The sequence below is a fragment of the Moschus berezovskii genome, chromosome 13, assembly GCF_049115385.1.
Source record: "Moschus berezovskii isolate FMDL1 chromosome 13, NW_MosBer_1.0, whole genome shotgun sequence".
Lineage (NCBI taxonomy): Eukaryota > Metazoa > Chordata > Mammalia > Artiodactyla > Moschidae > Moschus > Moschus berezovskii.
In genome coordinates, this window is record NC_142472.1 from 30058316 (window position 1) to 30075255 (window position 16940).

Sequence of the window (16940 nt, forward strand, 5' to 3'; positions counted from 1 at the left end):
TCAGATATTAAGGCATATTCTGTCTTATTCTTATTTTCACTCATCTGTGTTCCCTTAATATGCCATGCAGTGATTATTCTAATAATGTCTAATTCTATAATTCAGTATATTTTTTTTATTAATTAAGATATTTTAATTTGGCCTATTTTTACACTGCAAATAAAAAACATCTTTTAAACGTTTTTGGAACATAAGGGCTTCCCAGGTGGATCAGTGGTAAAAGAATCTTCTGCCAAGCAAGAGATTTGGGTTGGATGCCTGGGTCAGGAAGATCTCCTGGGGAAGGAAATGGCAACCCATTCCAGTATTTTTGCAAGGGAAATCCCATGGACAGAGGAGCTTAGCAGGCTATAGACTACAGGGTCCCAAGGAGTCAGACACAACTTAGTGACTAAAACAATAACAGCAACAACTGAATCACCTGTTTATCGAGATATGACATTCTATTGCCGATATTTGTATAGATCTTTTTCATATTGTGAATGACAGAAAAAGGAATGACTTACATATGCATCTACATTTTTTGGGGAAAATGTCAGGAAAACCAGATTGAGAAAATTGACTTATTTAAGAGACACATGAATAAGTGAATTAGCAAATTTATACTTATGTAAAATCTACTGATTTCATAATTGCTTGAGATTTCACATACATAATATGCTGCATAATAATTGGTATATGATTTAAATTTACTCTGTCATTTGAATACATAGTTTGCACATTTGTGTGCAAGAAATTCTAAATTATTTCTTGAAGTGTTAACCACTCCTTATTCATAAAGTAACTTTCCCCCAAATGCATTTGTTCAGTTCAGTTCAGTCGCTCAGTCGTGTCCGACTCTCCGCGACCCCATGAATCACAACACGCCAGGCCTCCCTGTCCATCACTAACTCCTGGAGTTCACTCAAACTCATGTCCACAGAGTCAGTGATGCCATCCAGCCATCTCACTTGTATCTTTTATTAAATAGTCACAAGCAGTTTATGACAAAATGAAAATATACAGCAGTTAAGTATTAAATATGGTTATGAGTTTCTGAGTATATGGCAGTTTGATTTTATATTTAGAGGTAAAACAAAAGGGATATTTTTTAAACAGTCAAGTAAGAAGAAAGCAAATATTTTACTGATTAAATGAAATTCTTCAGTGAATGAGTGCTTCCTAAAACGTGAAGGACATTTCAAAGAAAATATATAGGGTGTTAAGTTTAAAGTTGAAAACCAAAAATATTCAATTTTCTAAACTGACTCAAGTGTCATTTTAAGCTTATGAATTATTTATTTCATTGTTCCCCAAGATTATAAATATATTGCAAATGTCACTCCTGATGCCAAGACCAGTATTCCAATTAGATACCTATTGAAGAGTATGCAGTGTGAGACGATATACCAGAATAATTGAGATTGTGATAGAAGTTTACCAAAGTATGCTTTTATCAGTTTCCTGTGACATCTGTAATAAATCACAGAAATGTGATTAAATCAACATAAATGCATCATAATTCTAGAAGTCAAAAGTACAAAATTAGTTTGGATCAAAATTAATTTTCGTCAGTACGGTGCTACTTGTGCAGACTCTGGAAAATTTATTTTCTGCTTCTTCCATCTGCTGGCATTCTTTGGCTTGTGGTTGCATTACTACAGTCTCTCTCTCCATGGATACATCACTTTATCCTCTTCTGTCTATAATTTTCTTCTGCCTTTTAAGGACATCGTGATAACATTCAATGCACACCATGATGTTACTCGAAGATAGCCTACCCATTTTGCTACCTGTAATTTAATGGCATATACATAAAATCACATTTGCCACATGAGGGATCATTAACAGGTTCCAAGGATTAAACTGTGGCTGTCTTCGAGGGGATCATTATTCAGCCCACCACAGCACTAAACACCGTTTTTCACAATAGTAAATGAGCTAACCCAATACTTTGCATTGAAATAATGTGAATCAATATGGAAAAAAAATTGCTTTGATACACTGTGAACTGGCAGATAGATCAGATGACTTTTAAAGAATTATAATTGATTATTCATTAATGTCTAAAGATAACATGACTTTCATTCTGATTAGAAAATTGTTTAAAAATCTTTATCAAAACTCTGTTATCATTGTAACCTCCATCATCATTGAGTAAAATGAATTGGCTTAATCACCCTTGCACAATTCACTGCACCTAAAATAATGAGTGAATATAGATAGGTGAAGGGGTTATTTTTAAATGTCAATAGTTACATTTTGAGGAGAATGCAATTGATATAGATATACGATAGTCTATGCTTTCTGAAATAATATTACATTCCTCTTCTTCTTGTAAGAAATGGAACCACTTCTCCATTCTGTGTTTTTATTTACAACAGGGTCAGATACTTTACATGCTGCTTTCTTCCCTAGTTTTTCTATTGTTATTCAGAGGTTGTCATCTATAGTAAAACATCTGAATTTTTGCTTTTAGATATGCACATACTTGACTCAATAGAATTATTTTCATATACATGATTTCCATCTACATTATTGTTTTCCTCCTGGTTGGGCTGACAGTGCTCATAATCTAAGGTATATTAACAGAAACAGAGAAGAAACTCAGGTGCCCTATGGTTTAGAAAATCACAGTAACCCACTCTTTTAGCTCCATTCTGCCTTTAGAATGCCAGTTGCTGTGTGTCTATTGTCGCCAACATTGAAACACCTCCAGTTATTGTCTTCTAAGAATAACTTTCATTCAGCCTCTTAATAGAGTGGAGACCTGGCTCTACTTGGTTAAAGGAAGATCTTTGAGGCTACAAAAATACACAGTACACATATTTTCAAAGTTCCTGATTTTTGTCTTAATCACCTCTTTATTGGTGCCCGGCACTTACAAGTCTTGAGACATTAAGAACCTCAAAATGAAAGTGAAATTTGTTAGTCACTCAGTCATGTCTGACTCTGCGACTCCATGGACTGTAGCCCCCCTAGGGTACTCTGTCCATGGAATTCTCCAGGCATGAGTGCTGTAGTGGGTAGCCATTCCTTTCTGCAGGGGATCTTCCCAACTCCGGGATTGAATCCAGGTCTCCAGAATTGCAAGCAGATTCTTTCAGTCTGAGCCACAGGGGAGGCCAAAGAATCTCAAGGGTGAGGTCAATTATTTTCCTCAACAGTGTCTCCCAAAGTAAGCATTTAGTTTATAATTTACCTCTAGTATGTAAGCTGCCCTCTTGTTCCTCTATATGTTTCCTTACAAGTTTTCAATGGGAAAATGTGATCTGTTATCCTATTCACTTTGTCCATTTGCTCAGTCGCTCAGTTGTTTCCAGCTCTTTGCAAACCCGTAGACTGTAGCCCACCAGGCTTTTCTATTCATGGAACTTTCAGGTCAAGACTACTGCAGTGGGTTGCCATTTCCTCCTCCAGGGGATGTTTCCCGCCTAGGGATGGAACCCGCATCTCTTGTGTCTCCTGCATTACAGGCAGATTCTTTACCATTGTGCCATCTGTCCAGATAAACTTAGATTATTTTATTTTATCTATTTTAACTGCCAACTAACTGATGATTCCAGAAGAAAAGGAGATTTACTCCTCCATGTTTAACCAGAATTTATTTAATACATTTTTTTTCCTTTTTTGCAAATATTTTATTTGATTCTTAATTGTGTCTCCATATCATATGGGGGTGTCTGGGGAGAAGTAATTTAGGTATTACTCTCAACCTAGACAAAACAGAAGGATACAGAATAAAGGTCAGAGAAATTTCAAGGTATTCAAACAGAAGCACACCTGACTTTCAAATAAACTGTAAGTCACTACATTAATACAGTAAGGAAGAGAGACATTAAATAGTCTGGGAATTCAAGGACTTTTGAACCACTGTTGAAGTTATTCAGTAATGAGCAACAACACCTATTGTGTGAGGCATATTGTGTGTTTCTGTGTCTGTGTGGAGGTGCATGGAGTGCATATGAGTGGCATGTTTCTTCATTCTTTAATGAAGAAATAAGAGAGGACTTTCAGAAACACCAAAGTTTAATCAAATTGCCTTTATCATGTAATTGTTTTGAGTAATTATAGGACTAAACACTATCGACTTCTATAAACATTTGATCTTATGTTGTCACCATCTTTATGTCTAGTCTTAGACGGTTAAGGACAAGAAGAACATATATATTGTTATTTGAATTCTATTTTCATTTAATGAATTCTCTTCCTTTCACATAGTTGTTTTTTATTTTCTAAATGTAAAGCTTTATTGGAGGGTAGATGGTGTATAAAAACAATATTAAAAATTTTTTATTGATGTATAGTTGATTTACTATATTGATGTAGTGTTGATTATATTAGTTTCAGGAATACAACATAGTTTTTCAAAAATTTTATAGATTACTCTCCATTTAATGGTATTATAAAATATTGGCTATATTCCCTATGCTGTAAAATATGTCCTTGTAGCTTATTTATTTTATACATAGCAGTTAGTATACCTCTTAATCTCCTACATGCATTTTATTTCTCCCCCTCTCCCTCACCCCACTGATAATCATAGTTTATTCTCCTATGTCTTGAGTCTTTTTCTGTTTTGTAATATTTATTCACTTGTTTTATTTTTTAGATTCCATGTATCAATGATAACATACAGTATTTGTCTTTCTCTATCTGGCTTATTTCATAAAGCTTAATGTATTTTTCCAAAGAAGACATAGAGATGGCCAGGAGTTACTTAAATAGATGCTCAACATCACTAATCATCAGAAAAGCAAATTAAAACTCCAACGATATATCACTTCACACTTGTCAGATTGGCTATGATCAAAAAAACCATAAATAACAAATGTTGGTAAGAATGTGGAGAAAAGGGAGTAACTACTCTGTTGCTGGGTACATAATTTGGGGCAGCCACTGTGGAAAACAGTACAGAGCTTCTCCAAAACACTAAAAATTTATCCACCATTTAATCCAGCAGTTTCATTCAAGGAGATATATCTGAAGAAGAAAACAAAAACACAGTAATTGGAAAAGATACCCACACACCCTACTATTATCAGGAGTATTATTTACAATAGATAAGATATGAAAGTGTTCAAAAGATGAATGGATAAAGATGTGATATATATATACAATGAAATACTACTCTGCCATAAAAAAGAAAGAAATTTTGCCATTGGCAGCAGCATGAACAGATCTTTCAAACTGCTTTAAAGTCATTTTATTACTGAAAAGTTTTCCTTGACATGAATGTTTAATCAAATATATGGCCAATTTGATATTTTCAAACAGTCTTCTATCACATCTTATAACATCGTAACAATGAGAATTTGTATAGCTATGTATTCAGTAAATTTCTACCATCAATTTTGAGTAATATTTCTCATCAATATCTCATCCTTTACTTTTTATTTAATTCATTATTATTTTTATTTTATTATTTTAATTTATTTTATTATGAATGAGTATAAAGTAGGGAGTGTTTCACACTTTTTAAAGCTTAAGCATCATTTGTCAGATGTATTTCAAATACTACTTCTCTATGTGGTAATATTAGCATTTTTATGAAAAAATAAACTATTACAAACCAAATGGTGGTTGTATAATCTACCTTGCCTTTAATATCCCAAAGAACGTTGAATGCTGTAGACTGTGGCAAATCTCACAGAAATTTTAATGAAGTCTATTTGCTGAACTTTTTAGAAAATGGTAAGAGTATTACTTTAAATATTTCTCTTCTTGTTCATATTCTTGTTTTCCTTTCCCCCTTCTTCTCTTATTATTTAACACATTATCTCTTAAAACAGTCTTTTATAGTCTCAAGTTTAGGACGTGCCCAATGGTGCTTTCTCCTATTAATATATTTTATATTCCATTTCTTAATCTCTTCACTAAATATTTTTTTCTAACTCTGAGATTTGTATGATATCATTCTACTAGACAAAAGCACATGAGATAATCTTATTCTAATAGCATATGTTTCCCCAGTTTTGTCAGTGAGGTTACAAGAAAATTGAAATGTGAGGTGCTCACTCTGGAATGACTTTTATATGTCTAAAACATTATAATTATAATAAATGACTTCCTTAAATGAAAAATTGCAACATATGGTCACCAAGAAAAAACTAGAGATAGTATACCTCACTGCTTTCATTTAACATTGGGGAAATAGACCCAGAGAATTTAGCTATACTACTTAAAGTCATCCTAAGACTAGTAACCAAATTTTCTAGCTCTGAAATTGAGTGTGTTGTTTTTCCCAAAATGATGCAATTGAATCATTGGTTTTTTGAAAGCTTACATTTTTGATTATCAGGAAAACTCAATTACGATTGTTAATATATAATTTAAAAAATACTTTATTTAAAAAAATCTATCCAGATATTGGCAGATTGAATTATTCTAATTTTAGAAAATTACAAATTGAACATGACACTGACCTTTGTATACCTAGGATATTCACTTATAAATTTCAAACTGGAACCACCTTCTTTAAGTTCCAAACTGCCAAGATAAATTACATGTTCAAATGCCTATGGGGGCATATAAACCATATTACAGTTGAAGATTTTGGTAGAAATCTATTTGCTGGCACACAGGAAAAGAATCTAATAGTAAAATGGGCTTTCCTTAATAATTATTAAAATTTTAGAAAAGCTGTTTTTAAAAAACAGGTAAATAAATTTATCTTCTACCTAATTTGTGAAATATAATAAGAGGGAAAATATTAATCTCTTCTAAGAAATTCTAGTATTCAACAAAAATATGAATATAATCCATTTGAAGTAATATTATTATATTTGGTTTCATAGTTTATGCTAAAAGCAGCAACTTTATGCTATAAAAATTAGGTACTATTAATGGCAACCCACTCCAGTACTCTTGCCTGGAGAATCCCACAGATGTAGGAGCCTGGTAAGCTACAGTCCATGGGGTCGCAAAGAGTCGGACACGACTGAGTGACTTAAGCTAAGCTAAGCTAAGCTAAGATTAATTTTTAATTTTACATTTTGTGTTTAAATAATTTTTAGCAGTCAAAATTTAACTTCTATTTTTAAATAATATATGATTCAAGTTCAAATCTATTGGTATACTAGTTGCAATTACATACATTTTAAAAGGAGGATAAATTGGCTGAATTAATTCAATAGTAATATTATATTTTTCTCTTATAAATCACTGGGACTCTCACATTTACAGGAATAAATAAAAATACTTCTTCTAAAATATCATAGACATGCATTTACCTCCAGGCACCGAGTGCAGCAAAATGAATCTATTTCCATTTGTTCTGTGACCAAGGAAAGGAGTCAACCAACCACGGAGAACATGTTTTGGAAGAATCTGATTTGTGGGCTCCTTCAGATTGATAATGGATATGAGATTTATTCAATTCCATCTCAAGTTTTCTTGGGAAACAATACCAAAAACATCTATGTTGTGATTGGAATGCAAATTTATGTGTTGTCACTTATATTTATAATAGCCTAACAACTTGTTTTACAGATGCACAGAAGACTTAAATGTCATGTTCTTTTTTATAAAAAGATTTATGAGTTATTAAATTACTGCACTGTGAATTGTTTACAATAGTAACTTGATTAAGTTGGAGAATAGATAAAACATGTTAATATGAGGTTGATGTTTGACATAATTTATTTTAGCCTGAATTATATCAGTTCTGCCCATCACCATAATACATATTTCTCATCTTCCCAAATGAGTCAAGAATCATGAAGTCACTGCTTATGAAAATGTTGTATATAAATCATTTTAATTACTTGTAGAGAAATTTGTTACTAGGGAACACAAAGTATTTGAAAATTTATAGAATGTGAATAGAAATTTTCATTAAAAAATCCTCTTTACATATATCACACACAAATTTACATTAGAAAGGACAATCTGTTATCTTTCTAATGTATATAAAAGTGCTTTGTTATGTGAATATCTTATTATATTTATTTTATATTTAATATGAACTCTTAAAAAGAGTGCTATCCTATTTCAGTTTTCAAGCTATGAATAATTTTGCAATTATTATTAATTAATAGCTATATTGTGTGAGTGTATATGAGGAGAGGAAGAGTGCAAGAGAAAGAAGAGATTATGAGTTTATTAGTATTGAGTAGCCCTCGGAATGTTTTATTCCATTTTATGCAAGTTTGAAAAGTCACAAATGTGTCACAAGTTGAGATTTTTTAATTAAAAATGATGCTTATAAGCTGACAAAAAAATATTTCACCTATCTCCTCGGCCATTTTTCATTTTGGTTACTGACAGGGTTCAAAAACAAAAAGGGAGCACTGTGGTGGGTGGGGCAGGGGTGAATTCCCTTCTGAGACATATGACCCTAAGAATGAAACATTATTAATAGTTCTAAAAATTAAAAAAAATATGAAATTGTTGCATTAAAAATTATCAGTTTTTATGGAATACCTAAAACATCAAACATCAGTTTCTATGGAATACCTCATTTCAGAACTTCAGAGAAATTGACAACAAGGGGTAAAAATGGGTTCCTATGAGATTTTTTATGCAATATCATTATGAATAATTCTTACTCAAAAAAGCAGTTGTTACAGTAATGCTGAATAGCGTGTGCTTTTAAGTATTGATTTGTCATAAGAAACAGAATTGACTAAATTGCTAGCAGAAAAAATAGAATTAAAGAAAATTACACATATCACTTATCAAAAACTACAAAACATTATTAAGTATGCATTTGCAGAAAAACAATAGTAAACTTTAGCACAAGTATTTAAAAATTTGAAATGTAAACTAGACACAAAATATAATCTCCCACATATAACAGTATAAATTTTGTATTTTAAAATAATAATAAAAAAACAATTATTTTCAAGCAACATTCAGTTCAGTTCATTTCATTTCAGTCTCTCAGAAGTGTCCAACTCTTTGCAACCTCATAGACTGCAGAGAACCAGGCCTCCCTGTCCATCACCAACTCCCAGAGTCCATTCAAACTCATGTCCATTGACTCTCTGAGGACATCCAACCATATCATCCTCTGTCGTCCCCTTCTCCTCCTGCCTTCAATCTTTCCTAGCATCAGGGTCTTTTCCAATGAGTCAGTTCTTTGCATCAGGTGGACAAATTTTTGGAGTTTCATCTTCAGCATGAATCCTTCCAATGAATATTCAGGACTGATTTCCTTTAGAATGGACTAGTTGGATCTGCTTACTGTCCAAGGGATTCTCAAGTGTCTTCTCCAACACCACAGTTAAAAAGCATCAATTCTTCGGCACTCAGCTTTCTTTATAGTCCAATTCTCACATCCATACATAACTACTGGAAAAACCATAGTTTGACTAGATGGACCTTTGTTGGCAAAGCAGTCTCTGCTTTTTAATATGTTGTCTAGGTTTATCATAGCTTTCCCTCCAAGGAGTAAGCGTCTTTTAATTTCATGGCTGCAGTCACCATCTGCAGTGATTTTGGAGCCCAAGGAAATAAAATCCCTCACTGTCTCCATTGTTTCCACCTCTATTTGCCATGAAGTGATGGCACTGGATGCCATGAACTTAGTTTTCTGAATGTTGAGTTTTAAGCCAACTTTTTCACTCTCCTCTCTCACTTTCATCAAGAAGTTCTTTAGTTCTTTTCACTTTCTGCCATTAGGGTGGTGACATCTGCATATCTGAGGTTATTGATATTTCTCCTGGCAATCTTGATTCCAGCTTGTGCTTCATCCAGTCCAGCATTTCTAATGATGTACTCTGCATATAAGTTAAATAATCAGGGTGACAATACATAGCCTTGACATACTCCTTTCCCTGCATGCAATCAGTCTGTTGTTCCATGTCCAGTTCTAATTGTTGCTTCTTGACCTGCATACTGATTTCTCAGGTGGCAGGTCAGGTATTAAAGGGTATTAAAGTCTCTGGTATTCCTGTCTCTTCAACCAGACATCCAAAAGTTTTTGAACATTGTGCTGTTAAGGAAATATTTGTAAGTTTTAAAAACTAAATTATTTAGTGCTACATTCTAAGAGAAAAGGTGTTAAAAGCAGAAATTAAAAACAAAATATTGCATAAAATAGACTCAGTTACTTGAAACTGAATAGATATATTTCTTAATTATTTTAAGATAAGATTAAATCAAAATTTCTGTGCTATCAATTTGAGACTGAGACAATCAGATTAAAAATACCAATGGAACTGTGAGTCTTAAAATTAGGTTATAAAACAGGAAGAGAGCAATTTAGTTAAGTAACAATAGTTGTTTCTGACCATTTTGAAGTTGCAGGTACTGGACTTACTCTAACACAGAAAACAAATATAAAACTAAAACAACTATTTGAATTGAATTTTTTCAAGTGTAGGAAAACCCCTAACTGTGATACTTGATAGGAGAGAGACAGAAAAGGTGGGTATTACCTTCAATCTGGCCTTCAATATTTATGCACTTTCAGACTGTAGCTGCTGAACATGAAAGAGATAAGCTGTCTTTCTGAGCTGAGGACACACACAACAGAGCTCAGTTTTCAGAAGCAGCCGAAATTGGCAAAGAATATCATTGGAGTATTGTGAGCTATCCCAAAAGTTGAGCCCAGAAATCTTCATAGGGCTTTGCCCTATGTCTTTGGCCAAGAGTTAGTCCTGGCAGGTGAAGAACGAGAATTGTAAGGTCTTGAAGGGTGTGACAACGGTGGAGTTTAGGGCAAAATGGAGACACTAGCTATGTGCTCCTTGAACATGTTAGAGTTCTATTTATCTTGAGTGCAAACATATTACTGAGCACCTCAGGCATTCATTTGTCACTTCAGAAATTCTATGTTTTCAAAGTTAGAGTAATATTCTAATGTCAGAAAATATCCTAATACTGAGGGAAAATTCTAAATAGATCCAATCTAATCACTAGGGTCAAGTGCTAAGATACTCTCAGCTTTCATCATGCTGGGAGCACTAATCATCCTCTATTAAGTTCAACATAGATTAAGCCATCTCCATAGAAACAAGCAGGAAAATACTTTGAAAGGAAGACACACTGTAATCAACACCTAGAAAAATGTCGATACTATCCCATGACATGTATTTCAGCTGATGGCATATTTATTGGTCTTCTTTTCCAAAAAAAATTCTAATCAAAAAACATTTTAAAAAATATTTCAAGAACTTGTGATGTTTGGCCTTATTTAAGTCCTGAAACATTTCTGTTCATAGATTTGAATCTAATAGGCTTCAACACTTAATAATATAATTGAACCCGTTGAATACATTTTGATTTCTGCTTTTTATATGACAATAAGTTATTCAGGTTTGTTTATTTAATCAGTCATGCATTATTCTGAATTATGGATGAGTTCTAAAGCATTAAATTCAAATATGAAATCCAGCCTTATAAGCAGAACTTGGAAATTACTATGATCAAGGTCTTTTGGAGTGAGGAATATTAAAAACCCGGAGATATAATCAGGGATTACATGTAAGCTACTGGATATTGGAAATTGAGGTAGTTAAAATTCTGCTGCCAGTCATAGACTAAAATTTGGATTCACTACTCCCCATCATTAAATGTCCCTATAGAAAAGATATCATACATAAAACCTCCACAGTATAAAAATGATTGTAAAAACACTGAACCAGAAAATCAAAATGATTTATTTAGATCTATAATGTAAAAAATAAGCCCAATATTTTGATAAGTATAGTACTTTGAAATTAGTTTAAAAGTATTGCTAGTGCTTATTATCTTTTTGCTTATATATTTTAGAATATGCATTTCGAATTAATGATTTAATCTTTATGTTTAAGAGAATAAAGTCTAACCTAAAATGATAAAACAAGTAAAATGTAAATATTAATACAGAAAAAGGATGATGTTATAATTAATTGTTACATAGATTCCATTATTTGTATAGTCATGAGATTTCAAGACAAAAATTAATTATCTGCACACACACACATACACACACAATTTCCTTCCTCCCATTCTCCCATTTATCTAAGAGGTTATATACACTTTATGTGTTTTGCTTTATTTTCATAAAATCTGGACTCTTTAGTAATTTCATTTTTCTTTAATCATAGAATCATTTTTTACTTGCATGCAAGCTAAGTTGTTCAGTTGTGTCCAACTTTTTGTGACCCCATGGACTATAGCCAGCCAGGCTCTGTCCATGGGATTCAACAGACAAGAGTACTGGAGTGAGTTGTCATGTGCTCCTCCAGCGGATCTTTGCAACTCAGGGATCCAACCCAGGTCTCTTATGTCTCCTGATTTGCAGGCAGGTTCTTTACCTCTACCACCAGCTGGGAAGCCCATTTATTAATGGTAGTATCCTATTTTTGACCAGACTATTTTTATTTTCTTTCTTGAGGTCATCACTTTAAATGCTAACTTGATGAGTTTATTACATTATTTCGTATGAAGTTTTTACTTACCACACTCATTATCTACCTCACTCATAATGATCTTGATTGATTTAAACTCCCTGAAATTAACAAGCCTATCCTTGTTCTTTCATGATGATGAAACCGATACAATTGATCTAAAAAAGGAAATCATCAAGTTCAGTTCAGTTCAGTTCAGTCGCTCAGTCGTGTCCGACTCTCCGCGACCCCATGAATCACAGCACGCCAGGCCTCCCTGTCCATCACCAACTCCCGGAGTACACTCAAACTCATGTCCACAGAGTCGGCGATGCCATCCAGCCATCTCATTCTCTGTCGTCCCCTTCTCCTCCCGCCCCCAACCTTTCCCAGCATCAGAGTCTTTTCCAGTGAGTCAACTCGTCGCATGAGGTGGCCAAAGTATTGCAGTTTCAGCTTTAGCATCAGTCCCTCCAATGAACATCCAGGATTGATCTCCCTTAGAATGGACTGGTTGGATCTCCTTGCAGTATAAGGGACTCTCAAGAGTCTTCTCCAACACCACAGTTCAAAAGCACCGATTCTTCGGCGATCAGCTTTCTTCACAGTCCAACTCTCACATCCATACATGACCATGGGAAAAACCATTGCCTTGACTAGACGGACCTTGGTTGGCAAAGTAATGTCTCTGCTTTTTAATATACTATCAAGGTTGGTCATAACTTTCCTTCCAAGGAGCAAGCGTCTTTTAATTTCATGGCTGCAATCAGCATCTGCAGTGATTTTGGAGCCCAAAAAAACAAAGTCTGACACTGTTTCCACTGTTTTTCCATCTATTTCCCATGAAGTGATGGGACCAGATGCCATGATCTTTGTTTTCTGAATGTTGAGCTTCAAGCCAACCTTTTCACTCTCCTCTTTCACTTTCATCAAGAGGCTTTTGAGTTCCTCTTCACTTTCTGCCATAAGGGTAGTGTCATCTGCATATCTGAGGTTATTGATATTTCTCCCAGCAATCTTGATTCCAGCTTGTGCTTCTTCCAGCCCAGCGTTCCTCATGATGTACTCTGCATATAAGTTAAATAAGCAAGGTGACAATATACAACCTTGACGTACACCTTTTCCTATTTGGAACCAGTCTGTTGTTCCATGTCCAGTTCTAACAGTTGCTTCCTGACCTGCATACAGGTTTCTCAAGAGGCAGGTCAGGTGGTCTGGGATTCCCATCTCTTTCAGAATGTTCCACAGTTTATTGTGATCCACACAGTCAAAGGCTTTGGCATAGTCAATGAAGCAGAAATAGATGTTTTTCTGGAACTCTCTTGCTTTCTCCATGATCCAGCGGATGTTGGCAATTTGATCTCTGGTGCCTCTGCCTTTTCTAAAACCTGCTTGAACATCTGGGAGTTCACGGTTTACATACTGCTGAAGCCTGGCTTGGAGAATTTTGAGCATGACTTTACTAGCGTGTGAGATGAGTGCAATTGTCCAGTAGTTTTGATGCCTATTTGTGATCACCTGGGAAGTTTCCAATGTTTATTAAATATCTAGTAAAAATCATTGCGTATGCTGATTGCAGCCATGAAACTAAAAGATGCTTACTCCTTGGAAGGAAAGTTATGACCAACCTAGATAGCATATTAAAAAGCAGAGACATTACTTTGCCAACCAAGGTCCGTCTAGTCAAGGCTATGGTTTTTCCCGTGGTCAGGTATGGATGTGAGAGTTGGACTGTGAAGAAAGCTGATCGCCGAAGAATTGATTTTGTTTTGAACTGTGGTGTTGGAGAAGACTCTTGAGAGTCCGTTGGATTGCAAGAAGATCCAACCAGTACATTCTAAGGGAGATCAATCCTGGGTGTTCATTGGAAGGCGTGATGCTAAAGCTGAAACTGCAATACTTTGGCCACCTCATGCAATGAGTTGACTCACTGGAAAAGACTCTGATGCTGGGAGGGATTGGGGGCAGGAGGAGAAGGGGACGACAGAGAATGAGATGGCTGGATGGCATCACGGACTCGATGGACGTGAGTCTGAGTGATCTCTGGGAGTTGGTGATGGACAGGGAGGCCTGGCGTGCTGTGATTCATGGGGTCTCAAAGAGTCGGACACAATTGAGTGACTGAATTGAACTGAATAAAATGTATCTGTGGTTATATTCCACAAAATATTTGTGAAAACTGAAATTTTAATTTCATACAATTTTCACTTCATACATAATCATTCTTCTTTTGACTTTTTCATCCATTAAAATCTATGGAAAACATATTTTAGCTTGGAGATTGTTCAAACAGGTCACAGGCTGAACATGGCAGCTTTGTTTTGGCAATCCCTGGCACAGACAGGCTGCAATCTTACATTTGGAGAATCAAATGTTTTTGAATTTAAGAAACAGTAAATTATGATAGGTGTAAAAGAATTATACTTTCTAGCTCATAATAGGGACTTAAAAATTAACTATTGACTAAACAAAGACAATGTACAATAGTATAAGAAGAAGGGGAAACAGGAAATTGTTATTCTAGAATGAGGGATCAGCTATTTTAAAATCTACAACAAAACTCACTATGAAGTTTTGGAGATACCAAAGTACAATTTAGTGAAGCTGGCTTGAAGATAGTGAAATGTGGAAAAGAAAGTGTGTGATATTAGAAGACTCACTTTAAAACTTTCAGCTGAGGACTCTTTTTGTAAAGATGAGTAGTATTCATTTTCCAGAATTGTTTACATAGATGAGTGAGACAATTGATACAGAACTGCTACATAGGTGGAAAGCATAAGTTTTATTCTGTATATATTTCCTTCTTTTTAGGACTTTGCCTACTAAAATGTTTTATTTTGCCTTATACAATTAAATTTAAATATTTATATTGATAAAGTTCTGAAATCAATATGGTTAAATCTAAATGCACTGTTTTAATAAATTGGCCGGTTTAATTTCATTATAAAGTTTGCCTTAAAATATTTACAAACTTGTGGCAGTTGCAGATAGTACTAGAGCAGCTTTAGATAAACTGAATTGAAATGTGCTATTTTGTTTTGCTCCATTTCAATATTGGTCATTAAGGGCAGACAGAGATAAAATATTATGTTTCTATTGCACTAACCTTTAATTTGCTCAACAGATATTTGTCAGGATGCAATCACGTGCAGCAATTATCTCTAAAATTTTGAAAGATAGAAATTACTTTTCCCTTAAGGACAAATCCAAAGTATAATCAAGCATCTTGGCAAGAAAGACAGCTCTTCAATGCTTTTCACTTAATCCTGAAAGGATTATTTATTCCCCCATAAAATAGATGGCCAATTGAACTCCCATCACCTCCTCCCCTTTCTTGCTCTGTGTATTTAGTACTGAGCACACAGCCCACTGAGCTATCAGCTGTTATTATAGAATCATTTTCTTCTTTAATGTTACTTTTGACTTCTACATTGATAATTTGAATCAGGATGCTTTGATTAAGGTCAATTTATCACACAGAAAGTGAACTTACATGAAAAATCTGTCCACTCGATATAAAGATATAGGTAAGAAATACTTTAACAAAACTTTCACTTTCTAAATGAGATTTACTTCACCAGATTCTAGGCTAAGTGTTGCTAATGGATGAAGTTAGGAGATACTGCCCTGTGTACTGTGATTGACCTCAAAATTGTCTAACAGTCACTCTTGACTCTATTTTACTGATGTATGTATGCTTTTTGGAATGTCATGTAAGGAAGCTACATGTTACTCATTTGTGAAATGATAGCACAAAGACCCATAGATCTCACATAAAATCAGTATCAATAAGTATCAAATTTTTGAAAATGTTAAGTAATAAAATTTAACCCTGAGATTAGTGCTTCTAACTCCCAGCAATATACACATTATCCCTCTGATATTAAATCATTACTGAAAATCAGTGGCAGAGTTTATGAGTCAGAGAAATCTGTCCACAGGGATTCTTCAGGCAGTAAAACTGGAGTGGGTTGCTGTATCCTTTTCCAGGGCGTCTTCCCAACCCAGGGATCGAACACAGGTCTCCTGCATTGCAGGCGGATTAAAGACCCTGATGATGGGAAAGACTGAAGGCAGGAGGAGAAGGGGACGACAGAGGATGAGATGGTTGGATGGCATCACCGAGTCGATGGACATGAGTTTGAGCAAGCTCTGGGAGTTGGTGATGGACAGGGAGGCCTGGCATGCTGTGATTTATGGGGTCGCAAAGGGTCGGACATGACTGAGTGACTGAACTGAACTGATTTATCTTTGATATGTTAAGTTTTGATATCCACAAAACTCTATGCAACTCTTTCAGCAGTCTATGGCATTCTCTGTCTTCTCTGTTCCAGCCATTCTAAACACATTCCAGACACTTAGCTATAATAAGAATCAGTTTGTAATATTGCTTATATTGTTTCTCTTTCTAAAACACTCTCTTCTACTACCTTCCTTCAAAGTCTATTTTTCAGATTAAATATTGGTAGATTCTCTCACAGAAAAAAATCACTGGTCATTGCCTGTATCTTTCAATTTAAAACTCAATTTAACACTAGCATGCATTAATCATGCATACACTGTCTCTAGCTCCCTGGGGTATGTAGTAAAAGCTGTAATGGCTTAGAAGAAATGGAATCCCTTAGGAGAAATGAGTAACCATCA